Source organism: Phocoena sinus, chromosome 8 (genome assembly GCF_008692025.1).
Source record: "Phocoena sinus isolate mPhoSin1 chromosome 8, mPhoSin1.pri, whole genome shotgun sequence".
Classification (NCBI taxonomy): Eukaryota; Metazoa; Chordata; class Mammalia; order Artiodactyla; family Phocoenidae; genus Phocoena; species Phocoena sinus.
In genome coordinates, this window is record NC_045770.1 from 87,715,540 (window position 1) to 87,731,271 (window position 15,732).

The window sequence follows — 15,732 nt, forward strand, 5'->3', positions numbered from 1 at the left end:
ACTTCACACATCCAATCTATCAGAAAGTCTCATCATCTTTAATTCTATAATGTTTTACAAACATTATTGCTTCAAACTAATTCAGGCATCACCATCTCTTCTTTGGTCTACTGTGGCCACCTCCTTTAAGGGACTGCCAGCCCTCACTTTTCCTAGTTTATGAACCACATATCAGCCAGAGGGATCTTTCTAATACAGAAATCAGATCACATTACTTCCTACCTAAAACCCTCCAATAACTTCCCACTGTGACCCAACTCTTACCATGACTTACCAGGTCCCATATGATCTGACCCTGATCTCTTTCTTGGACCTGTTTGCTAGGCTTCAACCATACTGCCTTCTTTTAATCCCTCTAACTTGATAGGCTTCTTCTTGACTCAAGGCCTCTACACTGACCTTTTCTTCTGTTTGGAACATTCTTCTGTTCCTATGGCTGCCTCTTGTCATCATTTAAATCTCAACTCCAAAGCTACCTTCTCTGAGAGACCATCCATGATAACCAAAGATAAAGCATTTCTCTTTTTCCCTCCCATCACTATAATACCCCATTTTATCCTCATCATAGCACAGATCAGTACCTGAAATTATGTGAAACTACCTTTATGTGTTCGTTTCCACGTTTATTGTTTGTTTTCTGCCTCTTGATGGCAGGGACTTTGTCTTTTTTGCTCACTGTGGCATCCCCAGTACCTGACACCAGTAAGTGATGGTTCAATATTTGTCGACCAACTGACTGACTTGGAATTGTGGGAAGGAATAATTGAAGTCTGGATTATCTGGGGAAAATTCACGTAGGATTGCTAAAGTTCTTTTCACTTTTAAGATTTGCTCATTCAAGTTATTCTCAAAACACATTCAGACTGAATTAAATACCAACCCCTTTAGAATGGAGAGGCACTTCCCAATACTAAAAGATAAAATTGATAGAAAAAAACCCAACACACCAGAAACAGCCCATTGCTGTCAAACAAAGAATGAAGCGAATGAAAACAATTGTTTTTTGTATCATCCAAAATTCTTCCCGAAAACAAACTTCAAGGTTCTCAGTTTTTCTTACTGTGGAAGTTAAAGAGAGGGCAGAAGGAGAGCAAGGGTTTTCATTGGTGTGTTAAGTCCTCCTGCTAGGCCAAAGGTCACTGATTTTATACCCCAGTGTTAGATCAGATGCTGAGCTTATTTTTCAAATGGTCCTGTTTTTATGGATGGTGCAGTGCTGTGGACATATATTGAGGGCTTATGCAAGTTCTGTATCTAGATTGGCATTTATCATGAGTAACTACATTAACTTATTTTATGACCAGAGCTCCAAGGACCTGAAAAACTATGTGTTTGAAACTGCGTACGCCTGGGCAACTACCTGTGCTCCTCGCAAGCTCTGTACCAGCCGTTAGCAAAGGATCTTGGATTTTCTGGGCCTCCAGCTTTCTATCTATAAAGAGGAGAAAACTTGTGGAATGATTTGATGATTTTTTTCTTCATTGGAATACTTTTATGATACGATATGAGACCCTGAGGTGTCATGGAAGGAGGTCTGAACTGGAGATCAGAGCGTAAACACCAAAATTCAGAAGATATTTATGTCATACCTATTATATACCAGACCCTCAAGCTACTACATGCTATGCTTCTGCAAATTGAAGTAATTTAAATTATTATTTAGAGAGGAAAGCAGTGAATGAGACCAAGAGGGAGTACAGTATAGAACAGGAGTCCTGAATTGGCATTAAGGGTCCCTGCTTTGTCCTTCCTTGTCTGTGTATAATTTTAGACAAGTCATCTAACCCTTCCTAAACTTGGTCTGATTAGGCTTGGGGGGGTAGAAATGAGTAATGGATTGGGAGGGGTAGGCATTGTCATGGGAACAAAGGAAAAGTAGGAACAACAGACCTCTGGAAGAGCAAGAATTGGATGGTGGCTTTGATCCCAAGGCAGCCCTAGTGAGGGCCTCTGCTGCTCCCTGCACCCACTTGCCTCCCTACCTACCCCATAGCTTCCTTCACCTCAGTAGTATTCAAATTCTGCAATTCCATGCAAAGTTTGTTTATAAAGGCGTTCTCTTGCTGGGAGAAAAATGGTTTGAACCAATGCCATCCTCTTACATAATGTCTGCTGACTCAGACCTCTGCCCCCCTCCCCCACCCCTGCCCCTCCAACTATATGCCAGCATCCCTTTTCTAGCTGCATCTGGGTGGCAGGGAAGTGGGTGAAGCAGGCTGGGAACAAGAGAAGTAGAGAGTAGGGAGTGGCTGGGCTTGTGGCAAACTGGAAAGTGCATGCCCTGTTTAACAGGAAAGAAGCACCGTCGCACCAGCTAATTGTGGCTGTGCGGGCCTGCACCATGGACAATGCCAGGTCATCCAGATTTTTCAAGGCAAGCTGAAAATCCACATTTTTGCATGAAGTTTGCTGCTTTTTACGTGTTGGCAAGTAATTTAGAAAATGTTGACACCATGGGGTTCAAACAGTATACATCTAATATATATCTAGTTAGTCTACAGACAGTTTTTAGAAACTAGAGTTCAGATAAAGTCATAACCTTTCAGCTTTTGTTCTGGATACTAGGTACGTGTGTGTGTGTGTGTGTGTGTGTGTGTGTGTGTGTGTGTGTGTTTTCACATTCCTGAAATGGAATCTGATTGGCCCAATGTACCTTTTCAGGCCAGAGTTTCTCAGAGGAGTTTATCACAGAGTTTGGCTGCATTTGGGTCAGTGACCACTGGGGCTGCCTAAGGCCTACCCTTTCAGCAGGAACCTTGACTGGGCCAACTTCCATTTCAGAGGCTGTAGCCATGGTAAGCTGTGTGACTGATATATCTAATAGAGAACTAGAATTTCCTTCTCCATAAATGAATATTTAAGTAGCATGATCGGTATTGGTTTCTTCTAACAAAATTCTATTTCTTAATAAGAAAAAGCAATGTTCCACTGATATTTAGTTAGAATCTTGGTAAAAATGTGGGTGGTGACAAGTATAATATACTGGTATTAATGGTCCTTAGAGCAAAGCTCTGATTTGCACCAAAATGTTGGCTCCTTCTTATTTTAAGAAAATTCTGTTCACAAAATTAGCAAAGCCCTTAGGGTTAGAAGAGAGTTTAACCTCTTTAAACCTCCCTTCCAATCTTTGAATATTCTTTTATGGCGTCCCCACCAAGCTGGCATCGCCTATATTGTGAATACTTCTCTTTACAGGGAGTGTAAAGGGAGCCACTTTTATCCTCGGATAGCCTGGTGATTACGCTTTTTCTTATTGCACAGAGTCCAACCCACCACATGAAGTCAGCATAGCATAAATTTGCTAAATGAAATCTATTCACGTATTCTTTCATATGATATGTACTGGGGAGATACTATATGCCAGGAACTCTCCTAGGACCTTGAGTAGTATCAGCGCAAATCCACGTTCTTGTAGAGCTGATGTTCTAGCGCAGAAACAAGAGGTGGTGGGAGAGACAATAAATTTTTTTAAAAAGTAAATCACATAAAATGCTACAAGGTGATAGACACAATGGAAAAAAGAAAGAGTAGAGTTGAATGAAGGGGATTGGGAGGGAAGAGTGAGCTACAATTTTAAATAGACTGAATAGGGTAGGCCTCATTGAACGACTCCCTTTCCACTTCCCAGACCTGCAGGATAATAATAGTAATAATAATAGCTTAGTATCTGTTGAATCCCAGCAGAGATTCTAAGCACTTTCTCTGTATGAAATTCATTAAATCCTCATAACAACCCTGAGCTAGCTACTACTTTTATCCCCATTTTCATAGTAGCACACTAAGGGATAGCGGTTAAGTAAGTTGGCTAATATCATGCAACTAGTAAGAGATGGTGGTCGACTAACCCTGACCTTCTGGCTCCAGGCTTTGGCTCTCAAATGCTCAACACAGCTGCTTTTCAACACATCTCCCAAGTCTCCTCGTTGACCGCTGCCCTCTCAAGCGTTTCTTTCCCAGGCACGTGCTTTGTCCAGTGCCTTTCATTGTCTCTGATTCTTGGGATGAGGTTTAAAGTCTCTTTATCATCCTGGGGTTTGTTGAGAATACTTTAGCTTTATCTGATATCACTGGACAAGGGAGGGGGGCACCCAGAGCTTCACGAAACCCTCCTTGGGCACACTCTGACCAGCCACCCTTGCATCGGTTTTGTAAGGTCACAGTGATCAAAATAAACACGAATTTTTTTCTCTCAGTTTTGACATAAAAAGACATCTTTTTTCAGTAAATGTCACTGTGGTTTCAAAGCCTAAGTGTGATGTGTGAACGGGCAGCATTTGTAAAGTATTTCCTGCTCAGCCATAGGGTGAAATTATGCAAGCCAGTAAGTCCTGAAAACAGCTGCATCAAATTCTTAACACCTGCAAAAATAAAAAAAGTTTTGAGAATAATTTTTCATTGTTTTTAATTTGGGGATTGGTTGGTTTTCTGCTGTTTCAAACTCTGAAGGACCCTCCAGTTCACTAAACCTTCCGTTGGAAAGAGAATTGGGGAATTTTAAGAGAGTTTTGCAAATCTAAGTGAGAGACTTCACTGGAATTATATTTTCATTGATGCACTTAAAACAACTTCTCCTGGAATCAGCCTCAGGACTGCTCCTTAAAGCAACGACAAAAGCCCCAGGCTCTAGTCCTCTAGTGCGCCCTGGATCACTCCCTTGGCTTCTCGGTAGAGTTTCTCTTCGTAGGGGTGGAGGTAGGTGGGGGGGTCTCGTCTTGTGCGAGGGGAACGCAGAGCCAAGCTCCCATGACCTGTTGCATCCTCCCCAGCTTTTCAAGTTAAAGCGCTGGATTTCCTGAAATTGTTGAACTGGATCTAAGCGCAGGCGCCCCCTTTCCCCTGCCCCCCTCCCTAGCAAGGTGAGGGTTGCTGCTGGGGAGGAGAGGTGGGAGGGGGTGAGATGGGGCTGGGATGGGGGCTGTTGGAGAGAAACTGAAGCGATGAGCACAGGACAGGAAAAGTGGGAGGAGGAGGAAGGAGGGGGGAGGAGGAGGTCGTAAGATGAGAGAGGAGGGAAACGTGTCACCAGCTCGGCTCCGGGAGCTCCGCTGCCGCCGCGTTTGTGGACTCGCGCGGGAGAGGACTTGAGTCTGGACCGGACCCCGCGGAGGGCAGAGCCGGGAGAGGAGGGAGAGAAGCAGGCTGAGCAGAGCGCGGCGGCGAGAGCCATCCAGGTCGCTCACTGCTCTCGGGTGAGCAAACTTTCTCGGGAAGACCGGAAACTTTTCCCTGGGCGCGCGGAGTCTGGGGCGGAGGCGAGCTGAGGGTGTGCGTGACTCGAGGTGACTCGGGAGGGGCTGGAGTCAGGCTCAGCAGTGGCACGGGATCGAGAACAAAATCGCCGGGCACACCGGGCACAATCCGGCGGGGCACGGGGAGGGGCCTTGGGGAAAGCGTTACATTTGAGGGGAACAGGGTGGGGGCCCCCGCGTGGTTAAGGATCCTCCGATTGGACGCTGCAGGCGGGTACAGAGGAAGGGGCTCGCGACCACCGTGGGGGGTGCGGGGGGGGGCGGGAAACGCGCCCAGCGTCCGCACCTTAGGGTGGGCGAGGGATCGCTGTGGGGTGGAACGCGGGACGCCGCCGATCCTGGGACCCAGGCTGTGCGAGGAGATCGAAAAAGAAAGTTTGCTTGTCGGTCTTTCTCGTTCTCCTCTTTGGCCTGAGGGGCAGATCTAAAGAGCTGCCCCTACTCGGGCGCGGGCGATTCAGCGCCCCGAAACACCCCATCTTTTCCTGCCATTTCCCCCTTTTCCGGAGAGAGGCGTGGGAGGGGAGGCCAGAGAAGTGAGCCGCTTTGTCCCGAGCGCCGCTGGACGTGCGCTTTCTGCCGACTGGGGCGGGCCCGGGCGCAGCTTGCGGAGACCCGGCGGGGCGGGCGGCTCTCCTCGCCGGCGGCATTCCCTTTCTGCTTCACCTTTCCCGCCAGACCTCCCTTTGGAGAGGCTTTACCCTGTGCGCCTACTGTGCGCGCGCGCAGAGCTCCTTGCGCGCACAGGGGGCGCCCTGGAGCCTCCGCCCCTGCAGCCCGCACCCTCTTTTCCCCAGCCTTCCGCCCCTTTTCTGAGGGGCGGCCGTCCGAGGGCAGACCAGGTTGTGTTACTTGCAAACCGTGCTTCAGGAATCGGCTGTGGGGTGCCTCTGTGGTTGGCAACAGGGTTTTCCCCTTGTTCTACCCACCTGCCTTTGGTCACATGCCACCGCCTCTTCCCCCGCGGTGCCGGGAGCCCGCGTTTTGCTTGTCAGCAGTAAGGCGGTGAGTATTTATAGACGCACTACAGTCTGCGGAGTGCAAGGTTTCAATTACTGCGATGCGCCCCACAGGACGGAAGGCTCACGCGAGGCGGCTCAGCGGCAGGTCTGCTCCGGAGACTCGCTTGGAAATAGTTCTGGGCCGGAGTCTGCTGGCATCCTTGCTGGGGCAGAGTTCTGGACCTGTTGCCCAGACGATACGTGCAAATCCAAATGACCCATTGCAAAGGACCAAAGCAGTCAAGGACGCCAACTTCAGATTGTCTCCATCCCCAGCCCCTCCCCCATCAAAGGGTGCTAATTGATCAAGCCTCAGAGACTGCCCTTTAGCGACCGTCGTGGGTGCAGTCATGACATTTCACTGGCCTACATGGTGCAATATTTCACGGTGCTGCGCCCTGGTAAATTGCTCTCTGGCTGGAAGGCGCTGTTACTGACAACGTGAAGCAGCAAGCCGGTCAGGAGGAGAGGTGGAACTTGCAGAAACTAATTTAGCCACATTTTAAATTTAGCCCCTGATGAGGTTCCTAGTAGACTGAGGAAAGTGCAGCCCTCCTCTCTGTGGAACCTGGCTGGCCCGTCTTCTCTGGTTGCATTCAGCCCAAGAATCTGACCAAGGGTGCTGTTCAGAGTGTTTTTGTAGAATGTAGCAGATAAGGGAAACAATGCTTGGTCAGTCCACAAAGTTGTCTTTGGTTTTTTCAGCTCCAACCATTGTCCTTCCGGTGTTTTACTGAAGCTTCTGACAGCCAGAACCATTAGTAGTGTAAAACAGAAAGGCATTAGAGGGCTTCCCTGGTGGCGCAGTGGTTGGGAGTCCGCCTGCTGATGCAGGGGATGCGGGTTCGTGCCCCGGTCCGGGAGGATCCCGCGTGCCGCGGAGCGGCTGGGCCCGTGGGCCATGGCCGCTGGGCCTGCGCGTCTGGAGCCTGTGCTCCGCGATAAGAGAGGCCACGGCAGTGAGAGGCCCGCGTACCGCAAAAACAAACAAAATTGGCATTGTCATCATAGGTGGTCCTTAATAAAATGCAGATTTAAAAAAAAAAAAAAAAGAAAAAGAAAGGCGTTAGAAATAGGCTTGTTTGACTGGGTTCTTTCTCAAGGGCTTAGTTTATAGACAAAATTATTTCTCAAGGAGACCTCGTTTCTTTCAGATCCAGAGGGTCATGGCTGTGTATTTATTTCAATGGGTGAAATTTCAGTAATGGTCTGTGTTTGAACATTACAAAAATGTTCCCTTTATTTTAAAAAAGGGGGCAAGCGCCTATTGTGGCCTTAATATGTCTTAAACTTTGCACTAACAGACTCTGATAATATTATATAATCTGCACCAAAACAATGATGAAATAGGTACTAGCATATCCGCAGTACATAGACAAGCCCACTGAGGCTTAGAGAACTTAAGTAATTTGTCCAAAGCAACACACACAGGGGTGGAGCTGAGAATGGGTTCCAGATCTGTTACTGCAGCCTTGTAGTGCCAGCCTGTTCTGGAGATGTCTTTCCTTTCAGGGCCTCAGTCGTTAATTAGATCGTCTTATAGTTGATTAACTTGGTGACTTTTTTCTTTAAATGTCACATAATATCACAGAGTGGCTCAATAACTGGAAAAAATAATCCCAGTCTTGTCTTTAGAAAACTATCACTCTGCTATCTGAAAATTTCATGCTGGAAATCCAGAGCTAATGTCATAATCTTCAATTCGTTCATCGACAATGTATGTGCAACATTTAGACCATTCATGTGCAGAAAATTGAAATCAGTGAGGGCTTTGTGGATTTCTTAATGATTTCTCTATCTTAGGGAATTTGTAGCTGTGCATGTTTATAATCCGCTGTGGTCGTTCCTTTTGTATTGCCCTTGTACAAGGTAAAATATACTGAAATCTTTCTGGAATTGTAGCCTTTTTCATGTTCATCTTTTTTTGCAGAGCTAGACCAATACAGAATTGATTTGAGAAATAGAGTGTGAGGTCCTATGAAAGATCCCTACTGTGTTTAGCGTTCATCATTGAAAGTTTATTCCCTAGAGTTGCCTCTGTATGTGCAAAATGTAAATGCTTGCTAAAAGCAATGCTTATAGAAAGTATCATTTGTGAACAAGTCAGTGGGAATTAATATTTCAGTTGCTGAAAGTCGGGAATAAAGTATTTTGTGGACTTTGTGTGGGGTATGAGGTTAGTAATTTTGGAACAGAGACAGTGGTACCCTGTTAAGCAGAAGGTACTGTTTTACAAGGGAAGATTCCCCTTTGGAGCTAAGAAGGAGGTTGGGAGCATAGATGACACAAAGCAATAATGGGGCATCAGAGGTGAACTTGAGTTATTTACGCTTTTGTCAGGGGCTGAAGATCCAAGGCAAGGTTTACCTTGAAACTTGTACAGTTAAACGAGCCAACTTATTTACTGGGCAATAACTGTGAGCCAGGTCCAGCCATGGTAATGTTATTTGAACCTCCCAACAACTGTGCAGGTAGCTATTCTTTTCTCTATTTTAAGATGTGAAAATGAAGGCTCAGAGAGGTTAATTACTTTCCTGATGTCACACAGCTATTAACTAAAGCCCCTTGTTCTTTCTAGTTCATTTTGATATCTACCCTTGAAGGCCTTCCATGAAGAACCCAGGGTCCCAAGTACTCAAGAAGGTCCTACTTGTTCACATGGAAGTTTCTGGAAGTTTCTGGATCAGAGCAGTGTGGTAGCACTAAAATGAGGGCACAGGAGTTGGGTGAACAATGGAGGAACTAAAGGGACAGTCTGGATAATTCTGACAGTAGTTATCCCATGGAAGAAGGAGAGAGGCCCAGAAGGTATTGTGAATTTAAGAATTACTGGCATTGGTCTGGCTGGGGATGGCTGTCACATTGCTCGGCAAGACCTGGTGATTAGCCTGCCCGACAAGGTGCTGAGAGGGGAAAATGGGGGAGGAAGTACTGCCACCTCCCTTGGCATGGCTTCTGTTGTGAAGAGGCCTTGTTAGAAACCCCAGGTTATAGTCGATATAAATCAGGGAGTCCGTGAGACCTGTTTCCATTTTAATTGGACTCGGCTCTTTGAGGTAACAGTCGCCCAATCTCTCTCTTTATTCTTTTCTTACGTTTTGCCAGTTTATGGCCTTTGTAGATCAATCCTTGGATTTCATTTAGAGGCGAGAAAGAGAAAGAGGGAGAAAAAAAAAGAGCGAAGGTTAGTGATTATCTAAATTGGATTAAGCTCTGTCTAGCAGCCGTTTAAAGAAATACTGCTTGCTCTCTAATTACCATCAACTAGGAATTTAAATGGTCTATTAAATTTAAGCTGACTTTTTTTCTTTCTTTCTCTTTTTTTTTTGGCCCTTTTGATAGTTGCAGCCTTAACATATTCTGGAAGTTTGGGGGCTTTTTATATATTCTTCAAATGTGTGGAGGACATTCTCTGCCTCCTCCCTTTAAAAAATATTACATTTCTGTAACAGGATAATAAATGATATTATTATATACTGGCCTGGTTAAAAAGCGGAAGCTCATAGCCAGGTTCAGCCGGCACTGGCTGGCTGGAGAGCGAGTCAGTTAACCGAGTTCTTTGTCAGAAATGTAGAGACACCTATGTTAGGCTTTCAGGGTGGAGTATGGCTCGCGTATTTTTCTCTGTAGTAAAAAGTTAGGCTTAGAATGAAAATCAGCCACCTTTACTCTGTGTGGAAGCTTTGAGTCAAAAATATGAGTGTTCTTTATCAAAGCGGGTGGTGTGTGTGCTTTGGGGCTGGGACTGAGCTCAGGCAAGTGAGACATCAAGAGCGTGGCCCTGAGAGAGATGCCTCACTCGCCTCTCCCTCTTCCCAGCCCTGCTGTGCTTATGGTGAACTGTGCCCAGAAGGGTTCTGGAGAGATCTCTCTCCCTCTTGACCATGGCCTATGGAAAATCCAGGTCGACATCTACCCTTGCCACTGCCCAAACAGCCTCTCATAATTATTTGTACAGTTTATTTTGCATATAATCATATGTTACAAAAAGCGTGTATTTACCTCTAAGCTTTCATTCTCTTTCCCTCACCTCAATTTTAGGGTGTAAATGTGAGATTTCTCTCAGGCACTCATCAGTGTTCTGGTTTCACTTTAGCTGATCACCAAACACCAGCAACACCTCCAGTTTCTTGCTTCTCTCGTTTCTTACAGAAGTTCCTTCAACTTTGCTGGTTCTTTTGGACACAGGCCAAGTTCTGTGTTTTGTTGAAGGCATCTGTGACAGCAGTTAGGTTTCTAGCAAATACTAGGATTAAGGGGACACTTAGGGGCTCCTTTGGCCATTCAGAAACTAGAGTATATGTCCATTTAAGCTGAGCCTGGGAGAATACGTGAAGGAATTTGTTTTCCTCTTCTTCCCAAGGACTGGGGGCAAAAATCCAGTAAGACCTCTGATGTGTGTCTGTATTATTCTGAACTAAGCTGCCTCAAACCCTGTTACAACCTGCTCGTGACCTCAGCTGCGTAAATCCTCCGTGTAAACCCTTTTACGCTTGCTGTTGAACTCTAAATACTCCTCTGGAACGGGTTCAGCATCATTCCCCAGATGTCTTTGGGGGAGAGCACGTCAGCTGCTACTGTCATTTTGGAGAACTCCACTACAGCTTGGTGGCCGCTGGAGTCCACCACTATGCAGCTGTATGGCCACTTTCATTGTAAAATATCTGGATGCAAAAGTAGTGGGTGAACATGGTAATCCTTGGCAGTGTTCTGAGATAATTAAAAAAAAAAAAAACTTGACCAACAGGATAATCGATTCCTTTCAGGCTTCAGAAAAGCCCCCAAGACACCCCCAAAAGTTGGAATCAACTTTGCAGAGGGGACAGTTGTTCAGAGAGGGCACACATTGGTCCTAACTGGCATCTTGGAGACAACACAGGTCGGGCATTTGAGATCTGGAATCTGATCCCGACTCTGCTGTGGGCAAGCTGTCTGACCCTGGGCCAGTTGCTCAGTGTTCCTCTCTACAAAATAAGGAGATTGGTCTCCTGCGAAGGTTCCTTCCTATTCTAAAATTCTGTGATGGCCAAGGAAGTGTGGTTTAGAGCAGTGCTTCTCCAAGTGCACACACGGCTGGGGATCTTGTTAAGCCACAGAACCTGATTCAGTGGGTCTGGGTTGGGGCCTGAATGACTAACAAGCTCCCAGGTGATGCTGACTCCGCTGATTCTCAGGTTGCTGGTTATGTAGCCAGGCACTAGAGTCTGGACCAGGGTCTCTCAACCTTGGCCCTATTGACACTTGGGGCTGGACAATTCTTTGTTGTGGGAAGCTGTCCTGTGCATTGTAGGAAGTTTAACAGCATCCCCGACCTCTACCTGCTAGATGCCTGTAGTACCCTTCACACCTCCCCAGTATGGCAGCCAAAAAATACCTCCAGACGTTGCTGAATGTCTCCTGCAGGAGGAGAGGAGGGCAAAATCACCCCTGGTTGAGAACATTGGTTCTCCCTGGAACAGTGTTATCAATCCTGGCTGTACCTCAGAATCCCCTGGAAGATGTCTAGAAAATACAATAGTCTGGAGTTCTTCTCTGAAATTCTGGAAAAGTACTAGTCCCAGACTTGAGTCGTGGTGCTATTATCCTTCCATAGCTGTGGGACCAGTTGTTCCTCTGGCCTCCCAACCAGAAACTCTTCACTTCTAAGATAGAGGTCATAATGATGCCTACTTCCGAGGGTTGTTGGGAAGGTCAACTGAGGTGACATGAAAATGAGCTTTAGAAACTACAGTCATCCCTCAGTATCTGCAGGGCACTGGTTCCAGGACCTCTCCCCGCTTCCCTATACCGAAATCCAAGGATGCTCAAGTTCTTTACATTCGGCCCTCTGTACCCGAGGGCTCAGAACCCGCAGATATGTAAGGCTGACTGTATAAAGTGCTGTGCAGATGTCAGTGGTGAGTGTTATACCACAGGCCCCTGGAGTTTTATTTTATTTGTTCAATTACTTTATTTATTTTTCCCAGAACTGGATTCATCTTCCCACAGGTCTGCCTAAGTGACCTCCACACTTTTCCCTCGTTATTCCTCCAGCGCTGGTAGTTAGGAGCTGTGCGTGTTTTTCTGCAGTCAAATACTGGCAGCCCGGGAGCCAAACTTTGGCATCAGAAATGTCTTGTTTGGTTTGAGTCGTGTTTTGAAAAAAAAAAAAAAAGATTTTTTTTCCAGTATTTAAAAATTGGGCGATTTGACATATAAACACAGGTTTCCAGTTTTTCTTTAAAAATACAAAAAGAAGACTGAATGTTCTCTTTAGTTTGGTATGGTCCCCACCTGGCCTTCTAAGCGTGGTTGTGTTTTCTGCCTTGGCCCCTGTAGGCACTGAGTTTGCCATCTCAGCTTTAGGCCTTCCTGTGTTTTTCTTTCATCGTGACCAAATTACTAGTCCTTTTTTCTCTTTTCTTTATCACTGGTAGGACAACATCTGGCTCATCTTTGCATCCTGGGTAGTGGATGCTCACTAGCTATTTATTAAAATGCGATATTTTGTCCCATCCTTTTCTGTCACAGATGAAAAAAAAAAGGATACTCATTGAGCTTTACCTATGAAAGCTTGCTTTTCCTTCCCCAAATTTCCTTTCCAGTGTCCAGCGCCCATATTCTTTAGAGAAACACAAGAAAATGGAGAGCATGTATTTTCGGTTGACCTTTCATTAACTTTACGTTGTAACTGGAGAAGGTGATTTAACCTTTGTGCGTCAATCTTGTCTCAACTGTCCATATTCAGTTACAGCCCTCAGTGTCGACTTGCATTTATGACATTACTTCTGAGTATTTCCTGCGAGCCCCTGAGCCCCTTGGGGGCAGATACTTTATTCTTCTTTGCCCCATATGGCTTCCTCTACTTAGATCCTGGCACACAGCGGACCTTCTAACATGTGGTGGTTGCATGAACTTGAATCGAACTCATGACCTCCCTGAAATGATCATATCCCAAGAGCCCCTTCAGGCTTCTGACTCTCTATCCAGTGCTGTTTACACTTGGCCCCATGACATAGGAAGAAGTGCCCTTTCCCTCCATCTCCTTTTCTTACGAAAAAGCACTCCATCCTGTTTCTGCAACGGGAGAGTGAAGCTAATTTTTAATAAATCGCACGTGTTAATCTAGAGCACATTTCCCCACACTGAAAACTCTTGTTGGCTGCCAGACAGTAGCTTTTGACCGCTGTCACCCCCCAGGGATTTATGTATGTTCCATGTCAGCGATGTAATTGCAGACATCACGGTCGGTCTCGGCTACTGCTGGTGTCTAGCCTTTTGGTTTATCATCTGGGAGGCACTGCAGAATTGCTCTGGGTGGTGTTTATAGGCCACACCCAAACAATTTGCACTCCAAGAACCTCCCTCTTCAAAGTGAGGCTTATAGAGGAGTAGATAAGATGTGTGGTTATTCCCCACAGTTCTGCTTGACTTGTATCACAGGAGGGGATTTTTCTGGTGATTATACTGTGGTTTGAGGCCTGGGTGATGATGACGATGGGATGAAATAATCACTTCTAGATGGATCTGAATTGTCAGTGCTCTGAGTCCTGTGGACATTTAGGCAACACTTAGAAACAGAGAAACACGCGCCTGCACCCTGTTGGTGCCGATATTTACTCTTGCACAGATTCAGGCTCCCAGACTCTTCTGTCTGCGCTCGGTTTCCAGTGGAGCGCTGAGAAAGTTGCCTCATTCTTCCTGTTGAGCCTTTTCCATAGTCCAGACTTGACCCTTAACATTTTCTTGTTTGTGGGAGTGTCTGTCTCTCGGCTGTCTTTTGTCTCCTCAAAGTTGTGAAGTTTTGTCCTCAATCCCAACGAGTGTGCTGTGCTCTGCGGCAGTCACCTTCCTCTGCTGTGTTTGTAGGATCCACTGACCAGCGTGCAGACCCAGGACTCTGTGCCCGCGTGACCCAGGTCCAATAATGCTAAGGCGGACCCCAGTTCAGGCAGAAGGAAGGGCATTTTTCTGCTCTTTCTGCTGGCTTAGAAGTCCACATTTCATCCCATCATTCAAAATTATTTACTGGGCACCTTTTATGTGCCCAGCACTGTGTTCATAGCGGAATACAGCAGTGAACGAGACAAGCAAGGTCTTACAGGTCTTTAAGGAACTTACGTGCTCTCGGGGCCAGTCAGACAGTGAACAAGTAAACACAATGACTTCAGCTCGCTTGAAGGTACCATGAAGAAACGAAGCTTCCTTCCTGTAAGGGACAGAGCATACAGGCTGCCTGAACCTGGTAAGAAGCTGTGGGTGATGGTTGAGAAGGGAAGGCATCGGTGGTGACTGTGTGGCAGACGGGAATGCTGTTAAAACAGAGGGTTGGGAGTTCAGGCCCTGGAATCAGGTAGGATTTGACTTTTGGTCCTGCTTAGTAGTCTTCTGACCTTGGGCAAGTTAATTTCCAGGCTTCAGTTTCTTCCTCTGCAAAATGGGAATAACAAAACCTACTTCCTGTAGGTTGGTTTAGGGTGGAAATGAACTAAGGTGATAGATGCCTGTAGAGGCCCGGCCCCATGCCACCGTCATGACCAGCCCCTGACGATGGTTAGTATATTCTTAAGAGCAACACCAATAGTAAAATCGGCGTGGTAGGCAATTGATTTGCAAAATGGTCCCACTGCTCTTAAAAACCTACTTCTGACTTGGTTTCCATCCCATGGGCGGAGGCTGGGTAGTTCAAATCTGGTTTCCTAGGTTGGCTTAGAGGGTTCTGTTTGGTGTGTGTTTCTTTTAGTGAAATCCCAGGTGCTGCTGGCTCTCCTTGGTGAAGAGTATACCTCGGTGTGTATGTGATATGGGGGTGGGGGGTTGCTTGTGGCTCTACCGAGGAATTGATGATGGGGTAAGAGTGAGATAAGAGAGAGAACTGATTGGTTAAAGAGGCTGGTCAACTAGATGATGTGGCAGGTAGGAGCTGATGCATTGGTCGAGGGCTGGTTCTGTGTATGCACTGTGTCAGGGTCTGATCCCCCTCCAAGTCTGTCAAAGGCACCCAGTTTTTGTGTGGCTTACAGGGTAGGGACTGAATGCATGGCTGGTGATGCTGAGAGGTTATCATAGCCATCAGCAAAGCCAAACTCTTAACTAGCTGAGAAGTCAATAGATTTAGGGAAGGGAAGTGACTTACCCAAGGCCACACTGGCTGGGTAAGTGCTGGCTTACGTTACACCCCCGTTAGGCTCTGGGTAAAAGGTGTGAGAAGGTTTGGTGGTCATAGCTGCGATGGGATAAAATAAAGGTCACCAACCTATATGTGAGGCCCCCAAAGTGTTACTCGGCCTGGTGAATTAGTTGCCAATACTTACATATCAAGTGATTTCAACATTTTAAAAAGTCTGGATTTGGGGCTTCTCTTCGAAAATTCAGATCTGGGACTGTTGGGCTTTTATACTGAGATGGCAAAAACCAGATTGGATTGAGCAATGGCTGGCTCCTTTAGCCTGGGTTGGTCCTGCCCACTCTCTGGGATGTGCCAGGCTTAGCCCTTTGGGCTT

General features: G+C 46.3%; 1 protein-coding gene across 7 annotated transcripts in view; it reads left to right on the forward strand.

The window, feature by feature from the left end:
* Nucleotides 1–2,773: 2,773 nt before the first annotated feature.
* PRR5L (proline rich 5 like) overlaps nucleotides 2,774–15,732 on the forward strand; it is a 73,538-nt gene continuing 60,579 nt past the window's right edge. For 2 of the 7 annotated variants that reach the window (XM_032639795.1, XM_032639800.1), the window contains exon 1: nucleotides 4,995–5,189. The gene's annotated coding sequence lies outside the window, so the exon portion shown is untranslated. Of the gene's footprint in view, nucleotides 2,796–4,994; nucleotides 5,190–14,349; nucleotides 14,475–14,497; nucleotides 14,583–14,650; nucleotides 14,783–15,732 lie in introns of those variants that run through there. The other 5 variants (XM_032639799.1, XM_032639801.1, XM_032639796.1 and 2 more) reach the window with 5 other exon arrangements.